The 20,467-nt window shown below is 34.2% G+C and overlaps 1 protein-coding gene across 2 annotated transcripts in view; it reads right to left on the reverse strand.

Moving 5' to 3' along the window:
* Nucleotides 1-20,467, reverse strand: part of LOC126858898 (epidermal growth factor receptor) — a 155,061-nt gene that overhangs the window by 80,189 nt on the left and 54,405 nt on the right. The window contains exon 1 of one of the 2 annotated variants that reach the window (XM_050609566.1): nt 4,830-5,168. The exons of the other annotated variant lie outside the window; for it this stretch is intronic. The gene's annotated coding sequence lies outside the window, so the exon portion shown is untranslated. Of the gene's footprint in view, nt 1-4,829; nt 5,169-20,467 lie in introns of those variants that run through there. 2 annotated transcript variants of the gene reach the window in all.

Here is a 20,467-nt window from a genome sequence, read left to right on the forward strand (position 1 = left end):
GCTTACAATTATACGTTAAAACGTTATTTCAAAATTTCCACATATTTTATTCCAATTATTTTTCATCTCTAATTATGTTCATTTATATTTATATTTATGTTCATTTAATATATTTAATATCAATCAGTATCAATTTAATTAATTAATAAATTGTATGTAGTATTAATAGATTGATGCATTCTTTCAATTATATAATTCTTTAAATATTTACATATTTAATAATTAATAAGTTACGCATAACGCACCCTATTGACATAGAGGCATTTCATATGTGATTGCTGATTAAATTCTTAACTATAGAGAATTAATATGTTTAATAGCGAGCAGCAGCGTCAAAGCTGCGATGATAAAAGATTCCAAATGGCATGGAGGAGGAATTCGAAAAATACGGATGCAGCGAGTACGGCGCCGGCTGTAACCACAGAAATGGAATGTCAATATAACGCAACTACCGTCATACCGCCGTAGGAATAATACCGATTGCTTTACGACTCACGCGGCGTATCAGGACCACGTATATAGCCCGATCCCTAACAGTGGAAGTCGTCATAAGCGAGAAATTGACCGCGACCCGTTGAATATATACGTAGCATATATGCATATCTATGTGCCGTGCCAGATGGAAAAAACAAACATACCATGATCGCTTAACCATGGCTGTCCACGGTGACTTTCATTGGGTCTCCGTCGCAAGAGAGAGAAAGAGAGTCACGTGTTCAAATATTATATAAGTCCCCTCGTAAACATGGGGAGGGTGGTGTGTATATGCGCGACAAATTGGACCGAGGAGAACGATACAACATGAATATACTTCCAATTTTGATTCGCTAATATGCTAATAATTGGCGCTCTAACGAGATACCGCATATATTTTAATGTAATTATGAATCGTTAAGTGATAACACTTATAGATATAATGACAGTTGTCACATGCGTTCGTGTCAAAGTTAAAATGGAGAACAAATGATGTATCGTACGATCGAAACGATCCTCACTTAACGGAATGTCTCCAGTATCGTTATTATCTTAATGAAGCGTCTTTATTTACAGTTTGTTTACCTTGCTAATATAGTAACCGTGCACGCGGTGAGGAAAGAAGCTGGCGCACGCAAAGCGTGTGTAATCTACTGCGGTTGCGGCGACACGAGCGATACGTGAGACTCATGTGAGCGCGATGCTGGACCTTTCGTAGATTTCGTAGAATTTGTAACTTGAACTGCCTAATATGCCATTTCTTTGAAATGTTCAATATGTGTCAACTAACAATAAGAGAAAGAGGCGTCAAAATAACGTTAGAATTTTCCGCGCTATATTAATTATACATTTAATTCGTGTAATATGCTACCTTTTAATTAGAATTTTCCACATATATATTAATTATATTAATTTTAATTTGTGTAATGTGCTATCTTTTAATTAGACACAGCATTCAAATTTTTGTGCATTAAATAAAAAAAATAAAAGAAAACTAATTTAAATATTTACATATATTAACCAATATGCAATCAATACTGCTTTTAATTTATTTAATTACTGTAATTACTAATCGTTCTTGATGTTTTATTAAATTTACAGCAAAATTTGTAAACGCTCGTGTGTCAGTTTTTCTTACATTGCTCATCTATGTAATATATCGCATGCAATCCCACCTATGTAATCTATTGCGCGTTATCATTTCCTTCGTAGCCGAGGCAGTCCGAGGAGGCTTGCGCGTGCTGCCTCCTTCAATCGTCACGAGATTTGCAGCACGGGATCCGGTATCTTTCGAATGCTGATTTGCACGACTGCATCAGTCTCGCGTTATTATCCTATCGAGTTACGTATCCTTGCACACCGAAGTTACCTCTGTCTTGCGCGACATAGAGATGTGACCAGACCAGACATTAAAATTGCAAATTCTGTACGGCAGTGTTGAGAGATCGCGTCAGTTTCACATTGCCCGTCTTACGTTGCTTTTATTTATCATTTGTTATAAAAAGGTTGTGTGACACGTGACACTTTTAATGTCCACGATGGCAAACAGCACTAGAAGTGCGCAATCGTGATGTAATGTTTTGCATTTCGATAGTGCAAAGTATACTCTGTTTTCCCACGCTTCGTCACTTCATCACTTAAGTATCATGTTTATGAAATCTCTTTTAAATTATATCTTATAACGGATTAATTCTGTGTAAATGTCGATTTAGATTTTATATTATCTTATTTTTAAATCTGTAAAAATGAAATTTTAAAAGATACATTTTTTTTGTCAAAGTTATATAGGAATTTTTCATTTTTCACAACTGTCGTAATTTTAAAATAAAAATTTAAAAAATTTTATTTGGAGCTAACGATACTTTTTTATTTTTAGTTTAGAATCTAGAGCATGTATATATATATATATATATATTTTTTTTTTAATAATTTTGTTTTCAATGTGTCAGTATATACAATGTATTACAATTTTTAATATTATATATTTTTATAATTAAATCTTAAATAAAAGTTCTATAAAAATAAAGTCTGTTTTTAAAATTAATTAAATTGAAAAAAAAAAATTAATTTCGGAATCGTCCCAGGAATTTCATTATAAGCGTTAATGCGGCACTGATGGAACACTGTACGGTGACTCTAACAACATTCTCGAAGCAGCGTGCGAATGCGAAACACAAAGATCTACTTCGATGTAATGTATTGTGCCGCGCGGAAGACGAAATGATGGGATATTTCGCGCTTAACGCGTCTCGTCTTGTTCGCAGCAAGGACGACGTCTCTTCCTCTTTCTGCCTTCGAGGAAACGCGATGCGTGCTCGAACTATCCGCGTTTTCGCACGTCGCGCTGCTAAGAGAAGCCCGTTTCCAAGCGACCGCCTTTTAGCGGTCGCCGGCTAATCTTCGCGCTTCGTGAGCCGCGGGGACTTTGACAGTCAGCAGCATTGTTAGCTCTCGGGCACGACGATAATTACCGGGCTCTCCGTAACGGTTCGCGGTAAGAGAGGCCGAGCGCTATCGCACCGGCGAGGATTTCAGCGTCTTTCTTCCGTCCGAGCTAATCTCGCGCGCGCTGCCGTTCACGGTAAATGTTCCCCTTGTTCCTTCGCGATTCTCCTTCCTTCATCCTCCCCGTCCCTCCGCATTTCATCTGTTTTAAGTGTCTAGTTTGCGTGTCGATTCGCACCTTCGTCGACAACATTCCCGGAAAGCGGTGAAACCATCGGTCAGCCGGTACCGAGCCGGACAAGGACATTGGCCAGGAAGAGGAATGGCCTCGATTTATTACATTCGACATTCGCGACGTGCTGTTCGATACTTCTAAGTAGTTTCGTAGCCACAAGCTAGCACTCGGAGGCGAAATCGCCCTCTTACCATGGCGATGTTTAGAACGGATATTTAAATAAAGAAAAGAGAGATGGCTCATAATTTTAAAATGCTTCGTACCGTAAAGATAATGCTATGATAATTAACGTGCTAATTAAATGCGCTGTTATGACAGAGAATGTGGCAAAGAGATGCCAGATAATATACATATTGATACAAAGTGCTTATTTAAAATTAAATATAAATCTCTCAGAAGCTAAATGTGATGATTTCTACAATTTTGAAATTTCTCAATATGAGAAACTCATATGGTTACCAGATTTTCAACTGTATCTGTTTGACATAAAGACCATATTTAATTGTTAACATCGAGCCTTATCTTCATAAATGCTAAAGGAATGTTGAAGCTTGAGATACATTATTTTCAATCAAATACACAAGGAATAAAATAAAAATGTTATTAATATTTTTGAAATATTAATTCTTAATAATAATAAATAAATTATATATACATAAAATTATATTGTAAATAATTATTTCAAATGCATCGAGGATATGTGTTATATTTTTCACCTGACATTTAAGAATTTTAAAAATCTCATTTTCAAGACCGAAAAAAATAAACAATTATAAAACGGCTATTAAACTATTATATAACTTGGATAAGAGAGAACAAGAGACAGATTAACGGGAGCGCAGCACCGTCCCCTGGAGCGATCGAGATCTAGCTTAAATTATCGGCGCATTCGAAGCTTATCGAGTAAGCGCAAGCCGGCGCGATAAATTATCATCCGTTATTATAGGCTGTTAATTACGATACCGCTGCGGGTGCTGCGGTTTCGCTTTCTTGGCGAACGTCGAGAGGAAGAGTGTGAATTAAAGGACGAGGGATCCTTCGTAGCCCGTAGGGGTGCGTGTTTCGAAGGAAAAGTCTGACGGGGTATCGAACCGGACTTGATCTCTCTCGCGGATAATAACAATTATTCTCAGTCGGGATTATCATTCTGCGGCCCCCCTATCGAACAACGGCAAGACGAGAAGACAGAGATGCCCGAAGGAACGAGAAGTAACGAAGCTTGCGATAAATGACCATTACTGTTCGTCTGAGTCATTAACCGAGCGAGCTTTCGAGCTTTCATTGCCGACATTGAACACCTGATTGGTATCCACCATTGTTATCCGTCACGAGATATGTTAGCGAATCTATAGATATTTGCGTAGACGAGTTGTCTTAAATAAAGAGAACGACGTCACTGAGATATATTCCATAATTTCTTATTTTTTTGATGATATGAATATCAAAATGTAATTTAAAATAATTACTTCGTTTAGTATAAATCAAAATAAATTTTTGTGCCTTGTGAAAATTTCTTCCTTTCTTATATTCTTCTATATAAAACGGATTAGCATGCAAGATATAAAATTACCACGTAAGCTAAAAAGCTCATATATCTCTTTAAAATAAATTTCTAAAATTTTCATTTAATTATTGCATCATACTTTTTTTATAAATGTTAGAACACATTACTCACCAGCTGGCTATTTATTTATGGCTGCATGCAACTCAGTCAATGTTGAGCACCAATCATGTGACTCGAACGTGTCTCCTGTCCAGTGTGTGCGGCACCAATCCTGAGAATAAATTACATCTCTGCCACGCATGACGTGCACAGGACCCACAGGCAGCGAACGTGTGTCGCGAGTAAAGTGCTCCAAATTGTTCCTCCAGGGTGACATTACTCTCGTCAAAGGCGATAGCGAAATATCGACTGTAACGTTTGTCGTGTAATCTTTATGACAGATCTCGCAATGCGTCAAACGCAACAAACGAGAAATGCGATAGAATATTACGCTAGCGATAATTCGAGTACTTCACGCCATCTGACAGATATAATGCTTGGAAATGCAAATATATTTTTAAATAATTTGATTATTCTCGCAGGATAAAATCACACAAGCATTGTTTATCTCAAACTTGAAATATCCACATTGCATGTAAAAATTCTATTTTTAAGAATAAATAAATTATATTATTTATCTTTTATATATTGCTAATAATGTCATATAATATATTAATAATTGCTATGAGACATCAAATTCTTCTTCATTAAGTATAATATTTTAGAATAATTGAAAAAAATATTAAACAATAGAAATAAATTTAAAATAAAGTATTAAAGAAACACTAATTTATATCTATAATAAATTTGAGGCAAATGTATATTGATTTACATGCACTCATACGTGGCAGAGATCTTCGTTCTTTTTTTCGCAAGGAAATCTGTAAACAATCTAAAATACAATACATTCACAGATACATCGCTTCCACTTAGCTATTCTGGCTATAATAGTCGCTGAATTGAATTCACTGAAGAGATTATTTTTAACATTAAAAAGATGAATAAAAAAATTGATTTATATCCGTAATTATAATCCAATTGATCCTCCCTCAAAAAGCATGCTTGGTGATAATAATATTTATTTCGCGCTCATTTGGTTGGAAATTATTATTTGATCCACCGTTTTAATGTATCCTTGTTAATCGTTGTTGTGCCTACGTCGGCACAATATAAAAATTGCTGTTGCCTTAATTAAGACAAGAACTCGCTGCGGGGAGAACGCAGAATCCTCATTGCCGAGTACGCATAACAAGTCGATATATTTCCTTCTATTATTCTTTTTTCCATTCCAAAGAATCTTGGATATTTCTGTGCGTGCAACCGGCATGCGGTCCCGGAGATATAAACAGGATTCTCGGATAAAACGAAAATTTCTCTCCGGGGATTTTATACTACCTTATTCCCTCTTCCTTCTCTCGTTGGAAAACGAGAGGAGGGGGAGAAACGGGAGAGGGAGAACTCCTGCAGCATCTGCTAGGTTCCACGATAATTATTTACATCAGATAGAATCTCGACTGGAGCTCCACGGCGAGAAACAAAAGAATCCGCCATTGGCAAGGATGCTAACTAGGCAACAGAAGGATGAGGAGGAGGATTCTGAACCGCATCCCCGTGTTCCACTCCTTTTCTTACCGACGACAGCAAGCCATATTCTCGGCAAAGAATCTCGGGCGAAGGGTCAAAATGAGGTCCTGAGAATTTGTCCTTTTAGTGGATGGACCGTTTATCAACAATTTGAGGAAGGATCATGAAACGCACACTTTAGGATTTATCTCTCTTTGATATCCTCTTCCGTGAACTCGATCAGGGATCGTATTTTACATTATTTTTTACTTAACCTTCGATAAATAAGATTGTAATATCTTAAGTAACATGGAGATATGATGTAAGTAAACTATGTAGAAAGAGATTTAAAACTTGAAATATTTAGATATATGTATAAAATAAGCATATTTCATTATTTCTTTATAATGTATTTTAAAATCATATAAAAATTTGAAAATTATTATTATAGAATGCATTATGCATTACATATTATTCATCCATGGTTAAATATTTAATATGACTATTGCAATTATACAATTAAAAATATTTTCTTGCGAACATCGGTGAATATTATTGGCGTTTCTTCGCGGAAGGAACGCTTGCTTCGTGGATTAATGAAGAATTATTCTCCGAGGAGAACGAGCGCTTTGTGCACGTTTGCGTCGTGCGTAAACTTTGTTTGCAGGCTCGTCGTGTGCGTGGACTATAAAGCCGTCGCCGGATAGACCCGTAGATAAATAAAATACTTACGGGGCTGAGGCGTTGTAAACAATGTTGCTACGAGTGAACTTGATAATTGAGGCGGTTGTTCGCCGAATCGTAAATCCTAAGTGGTCCTACGAAGGACTCGCGTTGTTTGTAGAAATGACGTCTGATATAAATAATCTCAAAGTCGCGTATCCATACCATAACGTTTCGTCACGTTTACATTACGTTTATGTTGACATTGCGCGTCATAATAATGAAAGCGTCTCTTGAAATCGCGTGTTTTCCGCGCGAAATCCGTAAATCAATCGAATGGTCAATTATATTATATTAATTAGTTTCTTGAAAAATTTCTTTTAATATCCCTTGAGATACTTTGTATTTTTTTTTTTCTTATTGACAATATAAATTTAATAATATAAATGTAAATTTAATTAACATTAATATTAATATTAATATTAATATTAATATTAATAAATTAATATTAATAAATTTTAATATTTCTGCTCTGTACTTTTTTTTTAATTTTAAATCATATAAGAAAAACTTGCATGGATATTGAAATAACATTCTCTTAAATGATGTATGAATAATATCACGGTCGACTATTTTTGTCTTGCAATTTTTTTTTCCGAAAATTCTCGATATCATGTAAAAGCGGTCCCCTAGTGGCGAATAATCCGCTTTTATGAATATTTAATCTTATACACAGATTTTGAAAAATCCCTTGATATACAGGCGCGTACATATACATATAACCAGATTATAATATATTCTAGAAAATCCAGTATTACCAGTAGCACTGGTCCGGCGCCACATTTAATTATAAATATCAAAGTTGATGCCGGCCTTTATGTAACACGTGTAATCTGTTAATTGCTATAATGATCTGATCATATAAAATGGTTTATTCAGCTTAAAAAAAAAATTAAAATTAAATTAAAAGTCACAATAAATAATAAAACAATACAGTAACAACAATAAAAATAAATCATTAATTATAAACCAAATTAAAAGTTACAATAAATAATAAAACAATACAGTAACAACAAAAAAAAAAATAAATAAATAAAAGTACTATTGAACAAAATTTAACAAACTTTTACTATTTAGGTTCCCGCTCTATCGCGGGAACTATATACGGATTATTTATATTTGATTTTTTTAAAGAAGCAGACTAATATTTATGGAATTTAATATTAAACGTAGATTAAATCTCAAAAATTTTATATCATAGAAATATATCTTTAAATCAATATATATGCAAATTCATAATAGCATCTTTTTGTTTTATATTAAAAACAAAAAATCTACTTTTAATTTATTTCATAATCAAAACTCAAAATAAAAATATGTTTATTCTTTTCGGAGCAAAAACAAATACAGATTGTCTTCGCATTTAAAAAGCATTTAAAAATATAAAAAGCATCGATAGTAAAGAAGATCAAAGAAATCAACTCTTTGTTCTTGGAACAAAGAACGGTAGTTCTCACTGCGGCAAATCCCGAATTGTAAAACAACTTGTAAAACGCGCGGCCAAGATGCATCCTGTCAACCCGGGTTTTGCGACCCGGGTCCTAATCTGCTTGGGTAAATCTATCGACCTGCCGTGCCGGAAAAAAGAAAAAGGACAGTAGATTATACTTCGCGGCGGGAACAATAAATAAGCAGAGGCGCGCGTCTGCCGGCAAGCAGTGAACAATTCTGCATTTGCATAAGCGCCAATCGTTGTATCACGCAGCATATATGTACTATCGTATAATTATGCGACGTATGGTATATATTATGCGCTATATGGTATATACGCGTTAGATACTGTGCTACATTTACCAGACGCCGTTCTAAAAAATAGTCCGACCCCAGAACTCGTATTGGAATAAATATACATACGAGAGGTCAATCGGTTAGGCGAAAGGATTGACGGCAATGAACATTTTCATTGTGACGAACTTTATATGTACAGAATATTTTAGATTCATTGCATTTTATTTTATCTACAGATTTTTGATAGCATTTGAAAAAGATCTTGAAGAAAATCTAAATTCTATGTTTTCAAAATACAATATGTTTTTACTTTGATTTATTTAATCTCGCTATCTGTACAATTAAATGTATCTAATTATTATTTTGATATAATAAAATTTTAATAATTATTATTTTGATATAATTATCTCATTAAATAATGTGGATCTCAATAATAATCATAAAAGCTATTTAAAATGTATACACTCTAAATATGCATAAATTAAAATGTTATCAAAGTAACTGTGTGATTATATAAGTAAATATCAATATGATATTTTCTGTAATATAAAAAACATATAAGAGGAAGATTACTTGTAGAAAATGATATTTCGCCAGCAACAAAGACTAACTATAAATTATACCGGAACATTTACGGAATATGAGTTTTCTTTCCATTCTCGGGAGATGCAGTCAAGATAGTTCATGAACGAGAACTCGTGTCAATCTCAGTCCGACACGTGTATCCATCCGTTAATCTACCCCCTCGATCTAAACAACCTCTCAGCACATCGAAGAAAATGGTTGCATATGCATTCGCTCGCGTTACCTCGCACTACCTGTGTGCAAGTGTATAGTGGTGGTTGCCACCCTCTTCCCCAAAAACTGACCACCGACTGCTATATTTTTAGCCGATATATCTTTCGGACCCTCGACCGCCCTCTCGACCGCTAACGAACCTTCTGATGGTTATCTGTCGAGCCGAGTGCATTATTGTCCCTGAGGTCGGCCCAGGTAGAACTTGATCCATGAACTTACCTGAAATAAAGAAGAGAAAAAAATTAGTATGGATAATTCACGCGCGCATGTGTTAAATTTAATCTAATTGATTACTAAAGAGAGAAGAGAGCAATTGTGTGTGTGTGTGCGTGGAAGAAAAGGAAAAGAATAAATTCGATTATATTTAAAAATGAAATACTAGCGCCACTTGTGCATTCGAATTATTTATAAACGTTAGAATTATTTTTAGACGACTTTGATCTAAATTTATGTGTACACACATATGCATAAATAGAATATTTATGTATATTCATGAATATTTATATACATTTGTATATACACATATACATAAATAGGATTTAACGATTTCTTATTATTTAAATAAGCCAACTGCATGAGAAATAACATCACACATTTTTAATCATTGTTCGATCATAATTGTCGGATCTATTATTCATTACTTTAACGAGATCAGAAGGCGGTCAGAAACGCGATTTAATATTCATATTAACCATCCATTCTCATATAGCAAGTTACATCGGTCACATTAGTTCCTGTCAGAAAGACCAGTTATCCTCTCAGATTACTAAAATAATTTATTGCACTTTCTCTCTCTCCCATGCCACCTACACTCACATCGATGCAAGAATACGTCGCGTTCTCTCAAGGATTCAAGGAGTGCGAGGCGCATTTGCATTCGTCGCTCGTGGTACGCATTTTTCGTTAAACGGTGCGCGTTTCGCTGCTTTTTAGCACCCGCTTTAGCGCATGAATCACGTCCTGGGATACATCCCTGAGTCGCAGAATCGTATTTCTAAGTGTTTAGCGAGATTTTTAGAAATACCCTGAAGGCATGTCGATTGGTCGTTAACGGTAATCGGCGGCCATAAGGACCTCCGGCGGTGCGTCTTTATCTTTCTCTCTCTCATATGGCCGCCAATAAAATATTCCATCAGGTTTGTTTCGGTCAGTGCCTTCTTCAACGTCCTTGCTATCTCTTCCCGCTAATGGATGATGTCGATTTCTCGTATACGAGAGAGGCTCATGCCCGCGCTCTCCTACTACACTATCACTAAATGTATATACGGAGTATTCCATAAATGGTATAAGAAAAATTAGAGAAGAACTTTTTTATTCAATTTGATATTGATTTTTTGGTCAGAAATTTTATTGAAAATTAATGATACAAAAATAATTTTTTCAGTTCAGTCTTATCTCGCAGAGTTTAAAAAAAAAAATTGCATCTAAAGATAGGAAAAAAATTAAATTACAATTGAGAAATTCCAACAGCATCATTATACAATACTCGTCTGATAACTTTATTTTCGTTTGATATCAGGATCGATATCCATGATTGACAGCCATGACAATTCCCGAGAATATCAAGCGCCTATCTCTCGTCTTTCTCGTAAAGAGCATCTCCGGGATCCATTCTCTCTTGCAGTTTCTTTCCCTCTCGTAAAGTGCATCGGTCTTCGAGATCGAGATGCAGAGTTATAATTGCCTACTCGGCAAGTCCAACATTCCACGCGCGTTAAAGTTATCGCGGTTGAATCGCCGCATACGCCATGACGCTGCTTTCTCTTATTCTTCTTCCCTCTTATTCGTCTTCATCCTTTTTCCTTCTTCTTCTTCTTCCATATCTTCTTCTGCCCTATCGCGACCCTAGCCTCGGTGAAAAGGAAAGATATCAGAAGGATCTGAGAGAATTATCGGCATGCTTATCCTGCAAGAATTTTTCGGACCACTTAACATCCTTTTACGCACGTTCGCGGAATTCAGTTATGTATTATACAATGTAATAGTCATTCTGTAGATTTTCGAAAAGATTGAATTGTGAAGTAAATATTTTTGTTATTGCTATATATTATATTATATACTTCTGCTAAAACACATTTATTTATTTCAAGATTTTGCGTGCAAAATTATGAATTAAAAAATTAAATATAGTATAATATAATTTAATTTAATAGAATATAATAGAATCTTTATTTGTTCCCTTTAGAATTAATTAAAGGAGCAACCATTTGACATATTTATAAAATAATTTTATATATTTATATTTATTATACTAAATATAATAAATATAAAATATACTAAAACTAAATATACTAATATCAAGTTAAAAAAATTTAATTTTATGCAGTTATAAAATATGAATCTTAATATATCTATTAATTCATGAAAAATTCTCTGCACATACACACTTTTGTTATGCAATAACATAATTATCAATAAGATTTTTAATTAATATGATGTTTTCTCACTGTAATTTTTATTATATATATATATATATATATATATATATATATATATATATATATGATACATAAAATATAAAAATATGTATTTATTGTAATGAAGATTAAAGGTGAAAGATTAAAAGATTAAATACTCGTGATATTGTATATTTGCCGATTTTTTTTTTTCGTGTTCAGCCGATCGCCTACATGTGGGCATTACCGATGTTTACATGGATCATTTAAAGGCCACGTCTCGGTTCACCTCTAATTAGAATAATTAAGGAAGGTGCCTGGCTACGGCATGATCATTTCTCGTCCATTATTCCACATCATTATATCATGCCATAATCCTCACTTTCGGTAAACGCATGCCTTATCTTTTCTCCGATCAAAGGAAGACAAAAACGGCTTTCAAAAGGTCCGCAGGAGGGCGAGAGCAAAAGGGGATCGATGTCGAGAGACGATCGGTGCCGCATTCTGCGGTCATGTCACATGCAAATATGCCTCGAGAACTATGTTGCTCCCAGGTGGCAGGACGTTTGCCGTGCTATTTTATTCCGATACTCCGAACCGTTTCTCTAGTCTACGAAGTAATTAATTTGAAATGCAAATTAATGCTTTTTCTGTGTTCTTTGCAGAGAAAACGTCACACAGACCCGTCACGATGGCCATTTTTATCGATTTTATCGATGTTCATCTTCGAAATGCTGTATATATAATATATGTTAGGAGTCAACATTTTTACATTATGCGCTTGTGATAATCGTGAGAATATTATTTTTTTATTTTTTCGGTATAATATAGAAAACATAAAAATATATAAACGTTTATTACATAAAAACATTTATTTTGTATAAATTTTTCTTATATTTTTTGCCATATTTAGAATAATAAAAACTTGTCATAAAATTTATCATACAATAGCATTGAATCAAATCTTTATGAAAATGACAATACATTTTACATGAATATATAAAAAATTATTTTGTCAACAACTATTCATCCTTTACATCATTATATTTAATGAAATTGATGTATTTGTATAATATAATGATTAATATTTAAAAATTAAAAAATAAATAAAGATAATTTGTTACAAGATTATGAAAATTTTTGTTAAGTATTATCATTGCTGTAAATACTTGCTACTTCGTTTTGATCAAACAAAAATCGAAACTCAACCGTGCCGCCGTTCAAATTGATTGACCTCAGGCAATCTAATAAATACGGGCAATATCATTCGGTGATAAATGACCTATTCAAATCGTTCATGTCCGAATAAGCACCATGACTCACGATTGTTCATTATTTGCCAAAATTTGTATAAAATAAATTTGCTAAAATACAACATGAAAATTTTACGATTTCTCCTTTCATCGATTCTCTCACGGTAATTTTTCTCGTTCAATTAGATTATATATAAGTGGCGAACAAATATATTGAAAACGCAAGTAAACCAGCGATCGTTACATGCACTCCCTCACGAGTGAATCGATGTTTGATCGCGATAATAGTCTTGCAGTTAATATTCCCCGTGGACCATGCATCAAGTAGATACAATATCGGATGAGTCAGCCATTGTTGTCCTGAAAAGTACGGATCGACCTGCCCTTACTTGTGTCGGACCACCATCGGCCTTCGAAGATCGAACGAGAGATCGAATTTGAAGAAACGATGCAGTAAGAGCCAATCTAGCACGGGGCGTGATAGCGATTTCTTCGCAGATCGCGTCTTAGGAACATAATCGATTCTATAAAGAGATACGATTGACGTATTGAAGCGATGACCTGGCTGAAATCTCTTAATGAACGATACGAAGCGCCGTAATTAAAACGCCCGTCCATTTAATCTCGCTCACTCTTGCCGCTGGACACATTCGTAATGATCGACAGATGATTAATCGAATTATGCATTAAATTATTAAGTAGTACAAAAATATTGCGTTCAGATATTTCTTCTTACACATGTTTAATAAAAAGTAAAAAAATGATTAATTAAATTTTATTATATATATATACGAGATATGTGTGCTGAAAGTACTGTGAGATAAATCAAAAAATTTCCCTTCTAACAAAAAATCTATCAACAAGTGTGATATGGTGGAGAGCACATGGATACCACATATTCTACATTAATCGTAAGAGTGTTTTTTTATGAAAATAACATACATAAAAAATGAGATGCCACGAGATAAACGCAATCACAGAAAATACAGGTTTATCGCTGTCGCATTTCCACCCCCGATCGCCTTAAGGTTTCGTGCACGAACGATTAATGCTCGAGAGGTGTGTATAGGGGAGTGCATAAATAAGTTGCTAGATACACGTAATATGGGATAGGCGGGTTACATGACCTAGTAGCAATGTATCGATAGTTGGAGGACATACTATGAGAAGTTACTTCATCGCACAATGCGACAGTTGTTTCTTTTCCCGCTGAGATCCTTTCTCCTTTCCTCTCCCTTTTCCCTCTCGCCTCGTCCAATGTACAACAATTTAACAATGAATCTAAATGCGTTTGCACGTGTGACATTATGCGCATGATACATGCTGCGAATATTGTAGTGTGTTGTTTAGAATTATTGAAGCATGCAAATAATTTTTATTAAATAGAATAATTAAAATATTATACTTGTATTTTATGACATATTATTTACATTATTAAATCAAATTTATCATGTTTTTAAAAAATTGTAACTATTTTTGGTGCCATACAGGTGTATCAATATAAGATTTATATTTACTCTCAAGAACTTTCGCTTGTTTAACTTTCTCATTTCAATAAGAGCGAAGGCGCGGTTTTACATTATACTCCCGTAAAGCAATCGCATCCGCGAAGGAACAATGAATCGAGAAGCCATTTCGAATCGCGGTTCGACGTCTTCGAGCTCTCTTTCTCTTTCTCTCCTCTCTCTCTCTCTCTCCCTTCCCGCGGAAAGATGTAGTTCTGAGAACAACAATGGAGCCGGCTCACCCGGTATAGCAGCTGCGGCTCGTGAGCGTCTCGGAACAGCCTTGGAGCTGCGGTTATGATGTTCTTGTTATTAATTTGTTTTGCGCGCTACCCGCAACACGTCGTGCGGAAACCAGTTTCTTAAGACGTATAGGATTACCGCGCGGCACAACCTGAAGAACCTACCGACAGCTTTCGGACGAGTAACGCTACCACGGCGAAAGCTCGAATGGGTTCTCGAGGCGGCTCGGAAATCTCGCTTATCCCTCTCAATCTGAAAACCAGTTTCGGATTTTGGGAGGGAAGCCTTTGCCCACCGTGGATCTCCTTAAAGTATAGTTTCCTTTGCAAGAAAAAAAAAATAATTTGTATTGCGATTAAAGGAGTAAGTGGGAACAAAGATTGGATACATCGCGTTTATAATATCGCCGTATTCAAGGCTCTACTTGCGTCAATAATTCGCGAGAGATTGGCGAGTGGAGTAAGCAGGCTTTATAATTGGAATGTTATTTACAAACAGTGAAATCAGATACGTTTGTTTACTTCGAGAAAACACACGATTGGCTTTTTATACTGTGTATACTATACGTATATTGTAATTAACTTTGTTGATATATAATATTTTTTGAAATATATGTTATCATTGAAATATTTAACTAATACTTTTACAATAATGTAATTAAGTATTACTATAAAAGAATTATTTAAATACTTATATTATCGTCTGTTAATTTCGCGGATAACTTATATAAAATACCTTCATGTTTTGCATCAAATATTTCATTTTTTTCTTAAAGCTTAAGTTTTTTTGTCTATGTATAATCTATATCATTAGATTGATAATAATTTTTTCGAGATTATCTACAAATAACGCAACGGAAAATAATTTATATAAACGCAGATGCTTCAGTTTTCATAAGAAAGCGACGCGTATCTTTTTCATACGCTCATTTGTAATCCAAATTTTTTTTTTTTTCAATTAAGGATGTTCTGGATGTACAATAGTAGCAAAATATTGTCAAAATTAAAAAGAAAACATGTTTCTTACGTTTACACTGTTTGAAAAATTAAAAAAATAAATTCGAGTTATGAAAAAAATTAAATCATCACAAAATAATATGGATTTTGATATCTTCGTAAAAGAAAATAGTTGTAATTAATATTTTTCCTAATTTATGGCAAAAACTTTTGATTGTGAATATCCTCTGAAATCAACTGCAAAAAACAATGAAAAACGAATAATTTGCAGAAAGAGAAAAAGAGATAGATAATATTTTTCTACAATTTTTAATAAATAACTTTTAAACGAATTAGTGGATCTAAATCAAATTTTGCATAAATATTTATTAGAATTTCCTTAATATATGTGAAAATTTTTATTTCATTGGTAATATTTTTTCTTTGTCAAATTTGTCAATAAGTGCTACAATAAGCGATTTTCCATAAGAATCAATAGTAACTTTAAATTTAAATAACTTTCAAACCGTTAAAAGAATTGTACTTAGTTTTTGCACAAATATTCAGAAGAATTGGTAGAACAATCTATGAAATTTTAATGCATTTGTTAGTATTTCGATATATGTCACATACATCCTTAACAAAATCTGTGCAAAAGTAACGCTTAAAAAAAATAATGTGTAAATCGTGTAAATCGAAAAGAAACATCGTGCAATCGCATGACAAAACCCGCTGGAGAAAACGTCGTTTTACGTCGGATTAGGTTTCGCTTTATGGCGCTGACTTTCGGTTCCTTAAAATAATGCGTCGGCGCTGTATTTCAAGCGCGGCTCATTGAGCTGGACCGAAACGAATCGACGAATGCGAGAGCTTAGAGAAAAAAATAGGCAAAGTGTAGCGCGCCCATGAATGTGGGCAGTTTTTGAAGCCGGGATTCTCGAGATGATATAATGCACGTGAAAAGAGCGCGGAAGAGATTGTCCTGCCTTGACATAGCACTCGCACGCACAATAGAATATGGAACGTGTCGCGAGAGCGCAAGACGATCATGTTTGTAAGAGACTATCCTCGAAAGAAATAGCTATCATCTGCGTGACGACCGCAGTTCCCGTTATCTTTACTTATTCTACTTGTTCTCAACAACCGGAAAAAAAAAAGACGAGGCTCTGACACTACCAGGACACTATGTAGGAATATAAACGTAGCGGTGACAAATACACGGTACTGGAAAGCCAAACATATGGCTAGAATTTCAATGAGAGGAGAAGAATCGTAAGTTTTAAAAATAGAGATCGTCACAGAGAGTACATTTAGCAACGTCATATTGAATCACGTAAGCTATGTACAAGATTATGTAACAAATGTTGCAAATTTCCTTGAAAAGGTCTGAGAGAGATGTATTTGTTTAAATAAGGTCAGAATTTTTCAGCATAAGTTCATGTAGCAGTAAATCAGAAATTTAATCAGAAATCGAAGATTCCGATATGATCGCTAGATTGATCAGCTGTAAGATGTACTTGAATATATATTAAGATTTTACACAATTCTATTCAATGCGAATCGCAATATCTCGTGATTTATTCGTCAGTATTTACTCAAGTCACTTACAGTTGTTTGGACAAACGACTGATGGAGCCGCGCGATTAAGCCTTTTTGTGGAAACGAAATGAAGTCGAGGAACGCTTGGAGTCTCGAGTGTTGTCGCAGGTGCCAGAAGCAGCGTTAAAGTGTGTTTCGGGATACGTGTTTTCGCGACCACTGCTGATCGATCGCGTATCCCAAATATCCTCCGTCTTCGAGGGAGACCCCACTCGCGGCGATTATAAAGACAAGCCTGGAACGTGCTCGCGCGCGCAAAAACCTTAAAAGGCTTAAAGACTAAAAATCCGGACCGTGATGCAGGAGGGTACCCTGTGTGCGCCGATCTTTAGCCATTATTTATGAATTTGGTGCGCCGAAAAAGGCCACGGTCGTCGTCGGAGATGGCGGCGAGCCAAGTGCGCTCTACGGATTTCGAATCGATCCGCGAACCGGATAAAATATTTTATGGAGAACGATCTTTAATGGCCCTCGCGTCGGACAGGCCCCCTTCACGTCTGCGTTGATTTGTAGTCAATGTGAACGGCGGGCCTTATCGATTGGTCCCGGAGTCGCTCGGCTGGACCTTGGCAGATCGCGATATCGGTTTCGTCTTTCGATCCTTTGGATTACTTGATGTATCAGAGATCAACTGTATATATTCTCGGAGGATTATCAGCAAGTATTAAGAAAAATCTTGAATCGACAAAAAGAATATGAATTAAATATAATCGAGCGCAAGGATAGTTCAGCTAACGTCGTTTAACGTCCTTTTTATTATCCCCGATAGGATGAGATACGAAATCTTTTATGTTCAAATTAGAAAGTAAAAGTTAAGTTGAAGTCGGATCTTCAAACGTTTTTGAATCTATTTAACTAGAAAAAATAAAGTTTATCAATTTATTGGATATAAAAGAAAGATGATGTTGAAACAGGATTAGATATATCTCGCACATTCGTGACGAAAATACGACAAGTCATTCAAGCAAACGTTCGAGCACTATTTAACCGGAAGCTCCTCCCGTTTCTCGTTCCGAGATTACTTTGTCGATGGCGATAATACTTTACGAGACACTATGGATGGTATTGCGCCACCGCGTTGCCACAGGGTCTCGATTTAATTTAAGGTGCACCATAATGTCCCTCGTTCCCTTCCCACGTGGGCGTTTGCGTGTGCGCTATGACCGAAGTTGATAGTCTGTTAGCGATCATAGACGCCATTATACTTTCAAACTCGTTTACCGAAAAGAAATTTTAGTATTCCTTCCTTCTCGAGTAAAGCTCAGCTTGTGATACTAATACTGGTCGTTTATTACTGGCCGTCAAAGTAATCTTATTCGAAATCAATTAATGCACAACTAAATTGTCTTTCAAGATTAAAATTTGAGTATCTTAATCGTGCGTATGTAAATTTGATAACGTTTGCTAATATATATTGAATAAGAAAGTTTCAATGAAGATATGCAAATTTGATTTTTATTAAATTATTATTTCTGACTTTTAATATGCTTAATTTTTATATTAGTTATAATTAAAAATTAATACGATGGATTGCGAAGATAATACAGTTATTATACACAGCAAAATTTTATAAAATTGCTATTTTTATTAAAATTGATTAAATTTCAAAGCAATCGACATATCAATACATGATATAGTGACATTCAATATAATAAAATTTGCTATAGAAATTTATTATAAATAAAATTGCGTTGCATTTGTAAATTTCTTTTTAATATTCATTTTATGTCAAAATTAATTTTGGATCTTTGAACAAAAAAATAATGCTATTGTCAATAATTCTAGTTAACATTCATAGAAAAGAAAAATAAATACGAAATAAAAAGTAATGCTAATAAATAAAATTTTTTTAAAATAAAAATATTTGTAAATTTCTTTTTAATATTAATTTTAAGTCAAAATTAATTTTGGATCTTTGAACAAAAAAATAATGCTATTGTCAATAATTCTAGTTAACATTCATAGAAAAGAAAAATAAATACGATATAAAAAGTAATGCCAATAAATGAGATATTTTAAAAATAAAAATATTTTTTAGTATGCAAATCAACAAAGTAAAATTAAATATTTTTAAAATAATTCAAAGTTATTAAAACTCACGATATATATGTCACTTACAATATAACTACAAAATCGTGTAGTGGCAATTAAACTTTCTTTACGACCAGAATTCACGTACTTGCAAGTCGTAGTGCATCAAGTCCATTAATTGTTACCCTATGATAACGTGTACTCTCGGCTGTCGATGCTTTGACCCTCTTCATAAATATGCTTTCTTCTTTACGATCGAACAGGTTGCGTATCGTGGAGTCTATTGATCGTAATAGAGAAGACGCGTTACATGAAGCTGCTATCCATGAGGATCCGTTCTGGCGGCGTTGTGGCCGATCAATATTAATTACTTTTATAATTTAGATCGAGCATACGTATTAGCTCAGCAGTGTTTTTTCCCCCGCGTCGTGACTCGCCCAATAGTGATCCATAACGCTTCGCTGTTCGAATTAATAAATGATGTGCTGCTTCTGCGTCGAATATACTCGTAAAAAAGTCTCTTTTAATATCGCAGTCTCTTTTAATATGCGATAAAGATAGTTAAACGATAGTTTAGGCGATGATGAATTTGGACAAAAAAATTGTTTGCGTCAGAATCGGATTGGAAATTTCTACTTATATATGTATATAATGATATAATTATATTAAATTATTTCAAGAAAGATTATTAACATATTTCTACATATCGTTCTCATTAATTATTGTTTTGCTTATATATAATATAGCACAATGTAATATCAGCTAAAAGGAAAAAATATTTCTTTAAAAAAAAGTATTTTAATTATATGATATACATATATACATAGATACTTAATTCTCTTTCTTTTTCTCTTCTTTCCATCATACAGCATATATCATTGAAATATTAATAGTATTTAAATCAAGGAATAATTTTCAAATTCATATGTATGTATATCGTAGTTCAAATTCCCGTCTTATGTAGCACATGTCGTAGAGTAACGGGAATGCGGATAA

The sequence above is a fragment of the Cataglyphis hispanica genome, chromosome 2 (assembly GCF_021464435.1).
Source record: "Cataglyphis hispanica isolate Lineage 1 chromosome 2, ULB_Chis1_1.0, whole genome shotgun sequence".
Lineage (NCBI taxonomy): Eukaryota > Metazoa > Arthropoda > Insecta > Hymenoptera > Formicidae > Cataglyphis > Cataglyphis hispanica.